The 17,227-nt window shown below is 43.9% G+C and overlaps 3 non-coding genes across 3 annotated transcripts; all 3 read left to right on the top strand.

Moving 5' to 3' along the window:
• The first annotated feature begins 2,200 nt into the window (after positions 1-2,200).
• TRNAI-AAU (transfer RNA isoleucine (anticodon AAU)) lies at positions 2,201-2,274 on the top strand. Its single transcript has one exon. It is a non-coding gene; the product is annotated as a tRNA-Ile (tRNA).
• Positions 2,275-13,819: 11,545 nt separating this feature from the next.
• On the top strand, positions 13,820-13,893 carry TRNAI-AAU (transfer RNA isoleucine (anticodon AAU)). Its single transcript has one exon. It is a non-coding gene; the product is annotated as a tRNA-Ile (tRNA).
• Positions 13,894-15,424: 1,531 nt separating this feature from the next.
• On the top strand, positions 15,425-15,498 carry TRNAT-AGU (transfer RNA threonine (anticodon AGU)). Its single transcript has one exon. It is a non-coding gene; the product is annotated as a tRNA-Thr (tRNA).
• Positions 15,499-17,227: the final 1,729 nt, after the last annotated feature.

The following is a 17,227-nucleotide window of genomic DNA, read 5'->3' as shown; positions in this document are numbered from 1 at the left end:
AATGCTCATTATGTATACAAATACCAGGAAGAGTCAAATGTTCAATTATGAACGGATGGGCAAGGGTTAGCCCACAGGTCGTAGGTACTCAGTCCTAGCCACAACATGAACATATCTCACGGAGGAGCAGACCAAGAGAACCATCTGTACAAAGTCACTGCTCGGCCATGCGAGGTCCCACAACACCACGGTTCCGGGGTCTTTGAGAAGATGAAGGTCGACGTCTCATTTCACCACGGTGGAAGGGTAAATATGGATTAGAGGGCCAATCTGGAATTGAGATCGTGGGTAATTCCAGTCCTTCCAGGAAGGAGCTCAGGTCAGATGGGCCACGGAGAGTAAAAAGACCTCTATGATGCCGGACCTGCAACTGGAAAGGGAACCCCCACGAATAGGGGATTTCCCTCTCCCTGAGAGCTTCTGTGATGGGTCGTAGTGCTCTACGCTTGACCAGTGTAGCCCTGGATAGATCCGCCATAATATGGACCACAGCCCCATCAAAGTCAAGAGGGCCTTTGAGCCAGGCCTGTTTCATGATCTCCTCCTTCTCATTATAGTAGTGAAGGCGACATATAACGTCTCTTGGGTTGTTGGGGGTCAAGAGATCTAGGCCTCAAGGCTCGATGGGCCCCATCGAAGATAATGACTGCTTCAGGGGGTCTGTCCAGCAGATTATTCAGTAGACCTTGTAATGTAGAAGCAAGATCCGACAGTCCTGTCACTTCTGGGAGACCCCTGATGCGTATGTTGTTGCTGTGGTCCCTATTTTCGGAGTCCTCCATTAGGTTGAAGAGAGAAGAGATTTGGTCCGCATGAAGATCTAGAGTCTTAGCATATTCAGACTGAGCAGCAACTGTTTCTGCAACGGCCGACTCTGTAGCTGTAACTCTGTCAGAAATCTGTGAGATAGAGGTGGTGAGTCCCTGTATTTCAGCTCTGCAGAGACTTTCAAGATGGGATATGTAGCCCTCCATGTCCATTTTAGTAGGGATTTCGGACATTCTGGAGTGCAGGTGTTTAATCTCTCCCAGTACAGAATCAGAGGCTTCAGAGAAGTGAGCATTGGAAGCCAGGGGTTTAGTGGAGTGTGGGTCCAGGGATTCCTCAGGGACCAGTGTGGCCGCCGGGGATGCGTTCGGGGGTTCAGCCAAGAATTTCTGTATGTTCCCGTCCTTGGCATTAGATTTGGGTGCCCTCAGGCTGGGGCTTTTTTAGGAGCCATATTGCTTCTATGCGAGTATAACAGGGCACACTATAAAGAGGAGGGCTCAAAAAGTCCAGGAAAACAAGAGATTTCTATGGCTGAGACACTGGTCAGGCTGGGAGGGAGCTCTAAAATGCCCAGCAATGCCTTATCAGTAACTTGGTCCCTTGGCAGCCAGGAGCACACAGAGGTGTCAGAACCCAGTCAGCATGTGAGGCCTGAGATGCTGCAGCTGCCTCACAGAGCTTATCCACTAGGCAGAGTTATAAAAGGTAATTGTTTGGGTTAGGTTCTTTATCCCTGTGCTGAGCAAGTGCTGCAGTCTAGATCAGTGTTTGGGAATTGAGCATTATGGTGTATTGGGATGGTTTATTGTGTTATTACAAATAGGTACTAGTGTGGCTGTGTGACATTCAGCTGGATTTTAGTGTCTTGCTCTTTGCAGGCTTTCACCAGACGTGCACTGGCAGCGCGGTGATCAACTGTTTACTTTAGTGATTATCTCTCTGCTGCTGAGTTGCTGTCACACAGGGCCGGTTTACCTGCAGCTCCGTCTTATCAGTGGCTCTGTGTTGATATTAACTAGTTAATCTCCTCTTATAATAAGTTTCTCAAGCTTTCCCGGAGTTAAGAAACAAGAGGTCCCTGCCATGATTTGTTGAGGGACACTGGCATTATAAGATGGACCCCATTTAACATTAAAAAAAAATAATTCTCTTTTCCTTCACCAAATTTGGGGGTGCGTCTTATAATCAGGTGCGTCTTATAAAGCGAAAAATACGGTATATAAAATAAGGCTACAGATCCAAAAAGGCAGGAAACGCTCAGATCATAAGTAATGATACAAGTATGAATCATGTTATAAGATAAACATAATGGGCATCCATATAATAGAATTTCATTAATAAATTCATCAGACATCACTTAAAGAAAAAAAAAACAAAACACAACAACCACCCAAATTTTACAAACAAATTTAGACTTTTACAACAAGTAGGCCGGTTAGCTCAGTTGGTTAGAGCGTGGTGCTAATAAGGCCAAGGTCGCGGGTTCGATCCCCGTACGGGCCAATTATTTTTTTCTTACTTCTTAAATTAAACAGACAAATATTAAACCCATAAATATTATTATATTTATATAAATATTATTATATTTTTAACTATCTGAGTTTATCTTAACATTTAATTTTTACATTTTATCCCTATATTAATATCCTCTGTAATATAAACCGCCCACTCCCGTCTCCAAGACTTCTCCAAAGCTGCACCAATTCTCTGGAATGCACTACCCTGGATAATTCGATGAATTGTGTTCTTTAGACTGGCCTATCACCTCACCTCACCTTTCTTACTATTACTATATTGTCACTTATCTATTAAATCCAGCAATCTGAGCAATCTTAACTGAGGAGAAAAAAAAAAGTTTTTAAAGATAAATATATATATATATATATATATATATATCTATAAAAGGAAGGCTACAGAGCAAGAAATATAGAAGACAACACACAATTAGATCACAGGTAGCAGTACAAGTACACATGGTGTTAATGGATAAACATAAAGGGCAGGCGTATAATAGAGTTTCTTTAACCCCTTATCGACCGCGGGCCGTAAAATTACGTCCTAAATGACATAATGCTACTGCCCGCGGTCCTCCGGCGGCAGCATGCCGCGATCGGCACACATCTCAGCTGATTTTCACAGCTGAGATGTGTGCCTGCTAGGCACGAGCAGAATCGTTATCTGCTCGTGCCGATTAACCCCTTATATGGCGCTGTCAATACATGACAGCGCCATTATAAGCGCGATCGCGGTAAAGTTTTACTTACCGCCGAAACCGGAAGTCACGTGACGCGGTCAAGTGACTCCCGATAGTTGTCATGGTAGCACAGGGTCATGTGATGACTCCTGTACTACACCTGACTTAGTTTCACTTTCGCTGTGCCCGGGGCACAGCAAAAGAGAAAGACAGCGTATCTGCTGTTTACAGCCTTGCAGCTGTGATCAGCAGATACTGCAGAGCGATCGGAATGCTGATCGCAATAGCCCCCTAGGGGGACTAGTAAAATTAAAAAAAAAAGTTAAAAAATAAGTTTTAAAAAATTAAAAAAAAACAAAAAAACCTAAAAGTTCAAATCACCCCCCATTCGCCCCATTGAAAATTAAAGGGTTAAAAAAATAAAAAATATACACACATTTGGTATCGCCGCGTTCAGAAACGCCCGATCTATCAAAATATAAAATCAGTTAATCTGATCAGTAAACGGCGTAGCGGCAAAAAAATTCCAAACGCCAAAACGACGTTTTTTTGTCGCCACAACTTTTGCGCAAAATGCAATAAGAGGCGATCAAAACGTAGCATCTGCGCAAAAATGGTACCGTTAAAAACGTCAGCTCGAGACGCAAAAAATAAGCCATCATTGAGCCTAAGATCCCGAAAAATGAGAACGCTACGGGTCACGGAATATGGCGTAAAACGTGCGCCACTTTTTTCGGACAAACTTCCGATTTTTTTTTAACCCCTTATATAAAAGTAAACCTATACATGTTTGGTGTCTACGAACTCGCACTGACCTGAGGCATCACACCCACACATCAGTTTTACCATATAGTGAACACAGTGAATAACATATCTCAAAAACCATAGTGCTATCGCACTTTTTTTGCAATTTTTCAGCATTTGGAATTTTTTTGCCATTTTCTAGTACACTATATGGGAAAACTGATGGTTTCATTTAAAAGTACAGCTCGTTCCACAAAAAATGAGCCCTCACATGACCATATTGACTGAAAAATAAAAAAGTTACGTCTCTCAGAAAAAGAATGGCAAAAAAAAAAACGGAAAGCGAAAAATCGGCCGGTCGTGAAGGGGTTAATAAATTCAACAGTTATCATAAAATTTTAAAAAAAACAAAAACTAATAAAAAAATAAAAGCGGTGCTTAAAATTCTGATGGCAGCGGTGGGATTCGAACCCACGCCCCCGAAGAGACTGGAGCCTAAATCCAGCGCCTTAGACCGCTCGGCCACGCTACCTGACTTTTGCTGCAAAGATTTTCTGGTATAAAAGACTGTAAATCATACAAAAAAATAATATGATTGAAGTAATTGAAATAAACATTTCTGTAATAGACCTTTACTTACATTTTTAAAACTTTCCATCACTTCTTTACCTTTTCCTTTGTGTCCTTGAAGCTCTTTAGTCTTTTGGGTTTTCGAAACAGAGAAGATTGTTTCCATCCCTTCTATATCACGATGTCACGGTGACCAGGTGGGTTTGGATGATGAGACCGGAGCGCACATGTACTGTACATATCGGATAAATGGGCAATTTGAAAACATTTTTTTTTAAAACTGCTCAACCCCTTAAGGAAAATTACTTGTTGTTTCCTTTGGAATAAAATATTACAAGAGGGGAATAGATTTTTTTTGTTCGGAAGAAACTTTTTAAAGGGGGAGAAATGGATGAACTTTGAGAAGATGTCTGAGAGAAGTTACTGGCATCACATCAAAACGTAAACATCATGACATCCTATAAAGGGGCAGCTGCCTCCCCCATGTAAGAGATCTTATCACAAAAAGAACATAATGTGGCCACATGTACCGTGTTTTTCCAAAAATAAGACACTGTCTTATATATTTTTTGCCCCCCAAAAAAGCACTAGGGCTTATTTTTGGAGGAGGTCTTATTCTTGGAGAAACACAGTTGGGGGGGAAGTTTACCCCCCAAAAAAGCAGAGCCCCCTACTTCCCAGGAGACTCATACTCACCAGACCAGGACGTCTGCGTGGTTCCCAGGTCCTCCTGTGATCTCCGATCGGTGCTGCACGCCATCCTTCCCTGCTGCTAGCTGACACAGAAGATCCCAGACACACACAGCAGATCACACACACACACACCAGATCGCAGATATACAGAGCAGATCACACACATCCGATCGCAGGCACACACAGCCGATCACAGATACACACATCCGATCACAGACACACAGCCGATGGCAGAAAAACACAGCCGATTGCAGACACACACAGCAGATCACACACACACACACACACACACATCACATTACATCACATCCAGCCGCAGGGAATGAGAGCAAGTCACGTGTCCGGCCGCAGGTCCTGTTCGTCGCGCTGCACCGCACTGCCTCTCAGGATTCTCCCGGCGAGAAGAGATCGGTGTCACTGGATGAGGTGAGTGTGTATGTGATCCAATGTGTGTGCGATCCGATGTGTGTGTGTGTGTGTGATCCGATATTTGTGTGTGTGTGTGTGTGTGTGTGTGTGTGTGTGTGTGTGTGTGTGTGTGTGTGTGTGTGTGCGCGCGCGATCACTGCAGGTCCTGCTGCTCGGCGTCTGGTGAGTGTAATTGCCGGGTGCCACTGTGTATAATGAAGTGTCCTGCAGTATCTGTAACTTTTTTAGCTGCACGGACACTTCATTATTGATCCGGGACTAGGGCTTATTTTCGGGTGAGGGCTTATTTAAATAAGGGTTAAATCCCCTTAGTGACGGAGCTAATTTTCACCTTAATGACCAGACCAAATTTTGCAATTCTGACCAGTGTCACTTCATGAGGTTATAACTCTGGAACGCTTCAACGGATCCCGGTGATTCTGAAATTGTTTTTTCGTCACATATTGGACTTCATGTTAGTACCAAATTTAGGACAATATTTTTTTGCGTTTATTTATGAAAAAAATTGAATTTTGGCAAAAATTTTGAAAATTTAGCAATTTTCAACTTTTGAATTTTTATACCATTAAACCAGAGATGTCTGTGACACAAAATAGTTAATAAATAACATTTCCCACTTGTCTACTTTACATCAGCACAATTTTGGAAACAAATTTTTTTTTTTTGTTAGGAAGTTAGAGGGGTTCAAAGTTTATCAGCGATTTCTCATTTTTACATCAAAATTTACAAAACCATTTTTTTAGGGACCACATCACATTTGAAGTGACTTTGATAGGCCTAGATGACAGAATATACCCAAAAGTGACACCATTCTAAAAACTGCACCCCCCAAAGTACTCAAAACCACATTCAAGAAGTTTATTAACCCTTCAGGTGCTTCCCATGAACAAAAGCAATGTGGAATAAAAAAAAGCAAAAATTAAATTTGACCTAAAAATGTTGCTCTAACCCAAATTTATTCACTTTTAGAAGAAATAACACAACAAAATGGACCCCAAAACTTGTTCCCCACTTTCTTATGAGCGCGCCGATACCCCACATGTGGTCAGAAACCTCTGTTTGGAAAAATGGGAGAGCTCGGAACAGAAGGAGCAATATTTGAATTTTGGAAAGCAAATTTGGCTGAAATAGATTGCGGGCACCATGTTGCATTTACAGGTCCGCTAAAGGTACCTAAACAGAAGAAACCCCTCACAAGTGACACCATTTTGGAAACTAGACCCCTCAAGGCTTCTATCTAGGGGTATAGTGAGCATTTTAGATCCACAGGTACTTCACAGATTTTGTTAATGTTACGTTGTCATATTGAAAATTTATATAATTTTCTCAAAAATGTTGCTTTAGCATCAATTTTCTCACTTTTTCAAGAGGTAATTCCAAAAATTTGACCTCGTTGTTTGTTACCCACTTTTTTATGAGCGCGGTGATACCTCACATGTGGTCTGAAACCTTTGTTTGGACAAATGGGAGGGCTTGGAACGAAAGGAGCAATATTTGAATTTTGGAAAGGAAATTTGGCTGAAAAAGATTGCGGGCACCATGTCACATTTGGAGGTCCCCTAAGGTACCTAAACAGCAGAAACCCCGCACAAGTGACCCCATTTTGGAAACTAGGCCCCTCAAGGAATTTATCTAGATGTTTGGTGAGTACCCTGAACCCCCAGGTGCTTTACAGAATTTTATAACGTTGAGCCATGAAAATAAAAAAATAAAAAATTTACCACAAAATTGTTATTTCAGGTAGCTTTTTTTTCACAAGGGTAACAGGAAAGAAATCACCATGAAATTTATTGTGCAATTTCTCCTGAGTTTGGCAATACCTTATATGTGGTGGAAATCAACTGTTTGGGCGCATGACAGGGCTCGGAAGGGAAGGCGTGCCATTTGACTGCAAAATTGGCTGGAATCAATAGCGGACACTATGTGGCATTAGGAGAGCCCCTGAGGTGCCTTAGCAGTGGAGGTCCCCCACAAGTGGCCCCATTTTGGAAAATAGGCCCCTCAAGGAATTTATCTAGATGTTTGGGAGTACCCTGAACCCCCAGGTGCTTCACAGAATTTTATAACGTTGAGTCATTAAAATAAAAAAATAAAAATTTTTACCACAAAATTGTTACTTATTACTTATAGTTATGTATATTAGATTTTATGACAGGGTATTGATCCAGGGAACTAGTCTGATTGCCGGATGTGGAGTCAGGAAGGACATTTTTTCCCCATTGGAACTTGTTTGCCACATTGGGGCTTTTTTTTTTGCCTTCCTCTGGATCAACATGTTAGGCTACGGGTTTAACTAGATGGACTTAGAGTCTCCCTTCAACCTTAAAACTATGATACTATGATGATACTTCAACCAGGTAGCTTTTTTTTTTTTTACAAGTGTAAAAGGAAAAAGTTCAGCATAAAATTTATTGTGCAATTTCTCCTGAGTATTCTGATACCTTATGTGTGATGAAAATCAACTGTTTGGGTGCACAGCAGGGCTCGGAAGGGAAGGAGCGCCATTTGACTGCACAATTGGCTGGAATCATTAGCGGACGCTATGTTGCATTTGGAAAGCCCCTAAGGTGCCTAAACAGTGGAGGTTTCCCACAAGTGACCCCATTCTGGAAACAAGACACCTCAAGGCTTTTATCTAGGTATATATTGAGCAGTTTGAATCCAAGAGTACTTCACAGAATTTGATAAGCTTAGGTTGCCATATTGAAAATTTTCATTTTTTTCACAAAAATGTTGCTTTAGCATCATATTTTTTACTTTTTCAAGAGGCAACAACAAACTGTGGACCCCACAGGTTGTTATCCAATGTCTTATGAGCACAGGGATACCCCACATGTGGCCAAAAACCTCTGTTTGGATAAATGGGAGGGCTTGGAATGGAAGGAGCACCATTTGAATTCTGGAAAAGTTGAAATAAATTGCGGGCACCATGCCACATTTGCAGGGCCCCTTGGGTACCTATACAGCAGAAACCCCCCACAAGTGACCCCATTTTGGAAACTGGATTTTATTCCGGAGTATAGTAAGCCTTTTGAATCCACAGGTACTTCACAAAAATGTTGCTGTAGCAACAAATTTCTCACTTTTAGGCTATGTGGCCATGATCCAGCGACACGGCGTCTAGTACACAGTGTCAGCCCTCCTGCAGAGATGTGAGTGTTGTCCACGGGAGAACGCAGCTGCCCATGCCCACGATTTGGGTTCAGGCTGCTGTGGAGCTCTATGCTACCTGCAGAGAACACTCTTGTCTCCACAGCATAAATTGACATGCTGAGGCTCAGGAATCTGCACCACAGGTCGGTTTATGCTGCAGAGAAAAGAAGCACAGTGGGCATGAGATTTCTAAAAATCCTTCCACTGTGCTTCTACTGCACAATGCAGCGCTATGGATGCAGGGAAAATACTCTGCGCCCAAACCACTGCAAAACCTGATTGTGGGTACACAGCCTAAAATGCAACAATGGATGAATGGATAGATGTCAAATATATATAACGTCCCACCCCCCTGCATATTCTAAGCTGGCGCCCTTTAGTGCCTTTCATGTGGCACTAAAGGGTGCCTAGCCTTGTATTTAGCCCCCCAAAAAATTAATAATTAAAATAAACGACGTGGGGTCCCCCCTATTTTTGATAGCCAGCTACGGTAAAGCAGACAGCTGTAGCCTGCAAACCACAGCTGACAGCTTCACCTTGGCTGGTGATCAATTTGGAGGGCTCCCCAGGCGTTTTTAAAAAAAAAAAAAACCGTGGGGTCCCCCCCAAATTAGATCACCAACCAGGGTGAAGCGGACAGCTGGGGTCTGGTATTCTCAGGGTGGGAAGAGCCATGTTTATTGGACTCTTCCCAGCCTAAAAATAGCAGGCCGCAGCTGCCCCAGAAGTGGCGCATCCATTAGATGCGCCAATCCTGGCGCTTCGCTCCAGCTCATCCCGCGCCCTGGTGCGGTGGCAAACGGGGTAATATACGGGGTTGATACCAGCTGTAATGTCACCTGGCATCAAGCCCTGGGGTTAGTGATGTCACGGCCTCTAAACAGATGCCCAACATCACTAACCCAGTCAGTAATAGAAAAAAATAAAGACAAAAAAAATGTATTTGAAAAAAAAACTCCCCGAAACATTCCTCTTTCACCAATTTATTGAAAATAAATAAATTTTGGTCGCTGTAATCCATTTTGGAGGTCCCTCGGCGACTCTGGACTTTCTAGAATATTGGGGGCACGTTCAGGGAACGTATCCCCCATTTTCTGGAAGAGCAAGTTCTCCATGAGCAGTGTGGGTGCAGTAATCTGAGAATACTGCACTCACACTGCCCCGGTCCAAACAAGGGCAGAGTGACCTGCAGTAACCTCATTCCAGAATATGAGGGGCATGCTCACAGAATGTACCCCCCATTTTCTGGAACAGCAGGCTCTCCATGTGAGGAGTGGGGCTGCAGATCACTGCACTCACTCTCTCCCAGTCCACAGCGCAGCAGCGAGGTCAGCGTCCCTGCTTGCAAGGATCCAGCTGACAGCTGCTGTCTGCGCATGCGCCGCCAGCTTTCTAGGAGGCGGAGTGATCGCGGGGACGGAGCAGCAGCCAGGTAACGGGGCTGACCGGGGGACCTGGGGACGACTTTTCTGTCGCATGTGACGTGTCACATGCGGCAGAAAGAGCAGAATGAATGCGGCCGCGCGCTGTGCGCTGCAATCTTGCATGCTCCGGCGGGGGGGAAGTGGGAGCGCTCTAGAGAACCGGAGGGGCTCTGGTGGACTAGAGGGCTTCGGTGGACCGGAGGAGGGGTCAGGGGGAGGACATTTCCCTCCGATCTGAAATGTTTGATCATGTCAGATCGGAGGGAAATTAATGCAGAGCCGGCGGAGGCGGCAGTTTTCGGCGCGCTTCGGCGCCATTTTGACTGCTTCGGAGGGGGGGTAGGGGTGGGGGTGGACTCTCCGGTACCGGGGGCTTTGGGGGCACTAGAGGATTATATTTCTTTCTCATCTGACATGTTTGATCATGTCAGATGAAAAAGAAATCAGTTTTACCGGCCATTTATTTTTTTCATGTGTTCGTCGGTATACGGTGTATACCGGCAATCACATTATCGGGGTCCAAAAAAAAACCACCCCGATTCATAATCTGGGGCGTCTCAGCTACCCCTGGTAGCTGAAACCCCCGAGATTTTCAGTCGCTGGGGGGGGGCGCTACAGGGTTTTTTCGGGCCGCCGCTTTAAAGCGGCGGAACAGAATAAGAACCCTGTTTTGCCGCCGCTTTAAGTCGTACGGCCGTCGTTATGAGGTTAAGCCCTTCTCCGAAAATGCTGAAAATCCCTGCTAGGGCTTATTTTTGGGGGGAGGTCTTATTTTTGGAAAAACACGGTAGTGTAACCTCAGACCATCACACATGCAATCCACAGCCTCCATCCACAATGTCCCCAGCTTGTGTCCTCCATCACATCATCATCTGGACAGGAGGCCTCTGTAGACCATTCATTGTCTTCTCATCTATTCTTATCGGGTTATGAAAGAACAACTTTACTGTTCCATTTAATTTCTAAGATAAATGTAAATATTATAGATGGTTTACTGCAGAATCATATAATGTGATCACCAGAAGACAGGGGTGGGGGTGGGAGCTGTCATGCCAAGTTCCTCCACACTTCAGAAAGAAATTTACAGTCAAGTCCAAAAATGACAGATTTGGAGAACTTGTGGAAATATCACCGGAAATTTGAATTATCTTGTGGCATAAAAAAATTGCAGAATCTTGAGGCTTTAGATGATTTGGGGTTATTACTATCGTTGTGTACACTTACTGTACTGAAATACAAGATAATGTATTTGTCTTGGAGGATCCGGAACATTTTTCCAACTAATTGTAATTGAGTAAGAAATATATGTGGTTCCATGATGAAATGGTTAGTATTCTGGACATTGTATTCATTGATCCGAGTTCAAATTTCGGTGAGACCTGATATATTTTTCTGCCAATCAGAATAGAAGATTGTATCTGTCTGCAACTTCTAAGATTTAGACGCACCAAACCACCAGGTGCATAATAAAGTTTAGAGCTAGGCAAACCTAAAATATAGTAAAAATGTCCTGTGTAATAATTGTTATAATAAGGAAAAGCAAAACCAAATTAATTGAAAAAAAAACTGAATGAGATTTGAAGCAAAAATGTAAACATTTTATAATACACATATAAGAAGGCTACAGATCCAAAAATGTATAGGACCACACACCGAAATCCTAAGTAACTGAACAAGTACACATGATGCTATGGTACAAAGATATTGAACATCCGTATAATAGAATTTTATTCATAAACTCATCAGTCATCACTAGAGTTGAGCGGACCCGTGGAACTTCAGGATTGTTGGGTTCAGCCGGACGTTAGTTAAAAGTTGAGTTTGGGACCCAGACTTGACCATTGCTGGATCCTCAAGCTCAAGCTTCATGTATGTAAAAAACTAATGAGCTCAAACATCAAGTAGAAAAGGAAATCAATGGTTGACTACGTTGACTCTCCACCCACACACAGCCAGCCATAAACAGAGCATTTCCGGGAGAAGGAGAGCAGTTTTTTTTTTCACACAGAGAATTAAAAAACCCATGGCTTTTATCCCCAGTGACAGCCATTCAAAGACTGCAAGCAATTCTCACTGGGCCAAGCACCAAGCGTAGCTGATAACCTCTCTAACAAGCATCATGGTTAACGTATGAACAGCACTTGAACTCGCTCACAGACTTTTTTTTATATTTCTATGAGGTGTCACATTTGGCACAGGAGACACCTGGCCAATCTCTGAGGCCTCCTTCACACGTCCGTATCTCCGGCACGTGTTTGTAATGTTTCCTCATGTGTCGGAGACACAGCCACACGTAGACCCATTAAAATTAATGGGTCTGCGCTCACATGCGTGTTTTGCCATGGACCGTGTGTCCATGTGGAGCATACGTGTGCCCGTGTGCTCCACATGTAGACATGTCATTTTTTTCTCTGACATCACGAGTGTCACATTGACCACACACGGATCGCACGGATGTGATCCATATGACACGCACCAGACAAAATACGTGTCTGAATTAAAAGGAGTTTCTATACTCACGTTCTCCAGCGCAGCTGTCTCTGCTGGTATTTGCTCCTGACCTCCGCTCATTATGCTCATCGCATATTCACTCCACTGTGGGCCGGAAGCAGCAGCAGTGGGGAGTTTGGCAGGACTGGTGACCGTAGATCAGAACCACGGACAACACCGCCAGGGAAAGGTGAGCAGAAAGTTTCTATTCTCAATGTGTTATCACGGATAGCACACGGAGAACACACGTGTGCCATAAACACAGCACACAGAGGGCAATACGCCTGTTCCCCTTTCCACCAGCATCTGGCCTTTTGCCACTGATTTTGTTTGTGAACAAATTGGACACTGTTTGTTGCAGTTAAAAATTGTCTAGCAGAAATGGAGAGGTGGGCTATGTTTGTGGAAAGCAGTGGTACGTCACTGACTATCACACACACTGATACTATGCCCCAAGGAATTGTCTGAGCTGATTTAGACAGATGCTGTGAAAAACCCTTGCACAGCGCTGGCACAGACATGCCTAGCAAAAATGGTTATGAACTGCTCTAATGTAGCCCTGAAAAGGGCTGAAATAAAAAGTAGTCCCTAATCCCCAAAGCGCTGTGTGTATTGCACTGTATAAGTCTATAGATCACACAGCAGCAGCAGCGGGTGCGGTGACTGTCACCCACAGCAGAGAGATAATGGCAGCGATGGGGAATATGGCCGGGTCTTATAGGACAAGGAAATGTGACATGCACAGCCTATGACACATGCCCTTGCTTGTCTGGCAAAAATCCACTTTGCTGTGTGTCTGTGATTGGCTGACAGCTTGGCCCGCCCCACTGTACGCGCGGTTAGGGGAAAAAAAAAAAAAATAATGGCAATCGCCATTCTCTCAGCACCACAGATCTAAACCTCGTCCACCTCCACACACAATATGCTGAAATTTGATAATATCATTATTACATTGAAAAGTCAGCTAGTAAGTAGCTACGCTTTTTGTGATCGAACCGTTGAATGACTAGAACATCGCCCAAACAACTCAAATTTGAAATTGGCAAACGGTTCACTTCGAACACTGCTCATCTCTAGTGAATACTTGAAGTAAAAACAAAAAACAGTTTTTGATTTAAAAATGTACACATTTAATAGTACTTATATAAAATAAGGCTACAGATTCAAAAATGACACGAAACCCTTAGATCATAATTAATGATACAAGTATGAATCATGTTATAAGATAAACATAATGGGCAGCCATATATTACAATTTCATTAATATATTCATCAGACATCACTTAAAAAAAAAAAAAAAAAAAAAAACAAACAACCTCACCCAAACAAAGTGAGATACCTGGCATAAGTTGGCCGGTTAGCTCAGTTGGTTAGAGCGTGGTGCTAATAACGCCAAGGCTGCGGGTTCGATCCCTGTACGGGCCAATTTTTTTTTTCTTTTTCCTTAAATTAAAAACAGACTTAAATTATTATGTTTTTAATTATCTGAGTCTTTCTTAACATTTAATTTTTACCTTTTATCCTTATTATTATCCTCTATTATATTATAAAATTCCCACTCTCGACTCCAAGACTTCTCCAAAGCTTCGCCATATCTCTGAAATGTACTACCCTGGACAATGTAACAAGTTGTGTTCTTTAGACTGGCCTATCACCTCACCTCACTTTTCTTACTATTATTATATTGTTAATTAGCTAACTATTAAATCCAGTGATTCAAGTTCAAATCTTGGGGAGATTTAGTTTTATAGTAATTATTAGCAACACCAAATATTTAACTGAGGAGAAAAAAAAACAGTTTTTGAAGATCGATAGATAGATATAAAAAGAAGGCTACAGAGCAAGAGACATAGAAGACAACATGATTGGATCACAGGTAACAGTGCAAGTACACATTGTGTTAATGGATAAACATAATGGGCAGCCATATCATAGAGTTTCTTTAATAAATTCAACAGTTATCACAGAATTAAACAAAAAACAAAACTAATAAAAAAAAAGCAGCACAAAAAAGATTGCTGGCAGCGGTGGGATTCGAACCCACGCCCCCGAAGAGACTGGAGCCTTAATCCAGCGCCTTAGACCGCTCGGCCACGCTACCTGCTGTATGCTCTGAACTTCCACTGGTGTAAGGGCTGGAAATCATGCAAAATATATAGTAAATTAGAAGTGATGGAAATAAACATTTCTGTAATAGACCTTTACTCACATTTTCAAACTTTCAGTCACTTATTTGCTTTTTCCTTTTGTGTCCTTGAAGCTCTGTTGTCTTTTGTGTTTTGGACACAGAGAAGATTGGTTCCATCCCTTCTATATGAAGATGTCATGGTGACCAGGTGGCTTTGGATGATGAGACCGGAGCGCATATGTATATGTCAAATAAAAGGACAATTTGCAAACATTTTATTTAAAGCTGCTCAACCCCTTTAAGGAAAATTACACATTACTTCATTTGTAATAGAATATCACAAGTGGGGAATAGATTTTTTTTTTTTTGGAAGAAACTTTTTAGGAGAGAAATGGATGAACTATTACAAGATGTCTCCAAGAAGTTACTGGCATCACATCAAAATATCAACATCATGCCCCATATAGAAAGTGCAGCTGCCTCCCCCATGTAAGAGCTCTGGCAGTTTTTGGCAGCGAGATGTAAGGGGTTAATAGTCGCGGGTTGAAGCGATTCCACCCGCGACTAGCAGGCACACGTGTGAGCTGTTGAAATCAGCTGATATGTGCGCGGATCGTGGCGGCTTGCCCACGGTAGGGGGCGGGGATTAACCTCACACAATCCATGGCATACACAGTACGTCATGCGTCGTTAAGGGGTTAAAGAAGAAAAAAAAAAAAAAAAAAAGGAGACTAAAGAATATCTGTCACAGCACAAATTGTCACCACAACCACCAGAATTGATTTATTGTAAAATTAATGCTCCCAATCTCCATATAGAATTCCATGTGGCGCTGTGGCTTAGTTGGTTAAAGCGCCTGTCTAGTAAACAGGAGATCCTGAGTTCGAATCTCAGCAGTGCCTACATTTTTTTTTTTTATACTGAGTTCTTCCTTTCTTATGCTACCTTTTAAGCTGTACGTTTTCTTACTTGAATTTTTATCGCTTTTCTTGAGGCAGCATTTTTTGTCTTTTTGGTATGTAATACATAAATACTAAATAAATCTGCTTTGTTTTGGATACTTCCTAATTTTTGGCAAACGTTATTGATACATTCCTGTGTGGATCACATCTTTTTAGTGATTTTCAGTGAACACTTACGTGCATTTTTTTACCTACAGATTTTCAGCATCTAATGCAATTCTATATATGGATCTGGCTAGTTCTTGCTCCTTAGGACTTTCAGGCTCCATCTTGCTTAGTTAGGCTAGTTTCACACATTCTTCTTTTCGCCAGTTTGGCGGATCTGTCGCATTCCAGTACAGTGTATATGTGGCGCCCTGACCTAGCCAAGCCGTCACAAGGACTACAACAACACACCCCACACCCCGAGATAGGCACATCAGCCAGACACAAATCCTTGTTGCCTCCCTCCAGGGGCTGATGTCCACACCAGGTGGGGATGGAGCCAGGTGGTTGGCCCCACCCACTGATGAGTTCACAGTCCTGGAGGCGGGAAAAGGAAGTCAGAGCAGTGCAGTTAGGGAGAGTGAAGGAGAAGGAGTGAAGTGGTAGTAGAGGAGCAAACTGACCGTGTCCGGGTATGTGGCCCGGCACCAAGAGCAAGGTTGGCAGACGGTGGTGGCCGTCTGCAGGAGAGGCAGATCGACGCAAAACCGTAGGACCGGGGACGGGCGGTGGCCCGCCAGTACCGAACCGGGGAGCGAAGAGAAGCCAGCACAAACCGGCAGGGCCTGCGGACCCCGACCAGGCTTGGAGTCACCATTAAACAGGTCAAATCCATTAGTGACCGGAACCCCAGGGGTTTCCAAACAGCTAAGACCCGATTGAAGGCAACTGTCCAAACAACAAAGGGGAAATACAGCTACCGCCACAGCTAGAAATCCCAGGGCAAAAGGGCTCCTCTGGCATATATCCAAGCTGGGGAGCGGGGTACCGGTGGGAAGCCATTGGGACCGAAGATACACAACAGGTGCAGGGAAAAGCAGCCACCACCAAACGTCCAGGAGAAACCACAGCAGCTGGCTGCGGGACCCGTCCGTCCAGCAGTTTGTTTTACCGGAGACTCTGTGTCCATTCTTGGCTGAGTGAGTACCACTGTGCCATCCGGCACCGCGCTGCCCCCTCGACCCTGCATCTCGCCAACCATGCCTCCCAGTCACTCCTCACCCGGGCCCTGGGACCACCAACCCCCCCTACCCACGATTGGGAGAGAAACATCTCGGCTGCTCCCTGTCATTGCTCCCGGGATCCCCATCCAGAGCAGCGGTGGTGTCCCAACCTCACCAAAAACCGTGGGTGGCATCACGGACCAACTCCCCAAACCCAAACCACGTCTTTTTCTCATGGGCGAGGAGCGCCGCTCGAGTCCCCAGATCTGGCCCACTGCTCGAGCCACCGAGCAGCAGCAAGCAGCAGCGCCGGACCCGAGCGTGGTGAGAGCAGCGCCCCCTCCCCATTACGAACATTATCTTACCGTTCTGCCGGCTGGTAGAAGTGCGCCTTGTGTCCCGCCGGCGGTGTCCAGCCGAAAAATTTCAGAAGCCGACATCTTGGGCGCGAAGATTGTCCCGCTCAAGCGTCTTCTCGAGCAGTGGAGGCGTGAAAGCTGAAGCTCCGCCCCTGAAGAGGA

Source organism: Anomaloglossus baeobatrachus, chromosome 4 (genome assembly GCF_048569485.1).
Source record: "Anomaloglossus baeobatrachus isolate aAnoBae1 chromosome 4, aAnoBae1.hap1, whole genome shotgun sequence".
Taxonomy (NCBI): domain Eukaryota; kingdom Metazoa; phylum Chordata; class Amphibia; order Anura; family Aromobatidae; genus Anomaloglossus; species Anomaloglossus baeobatrachus.
Note: the sequence above shows the minus strand (reverse complement) of the source record. Positions and strands in the feature narration are given on the sequence as shown.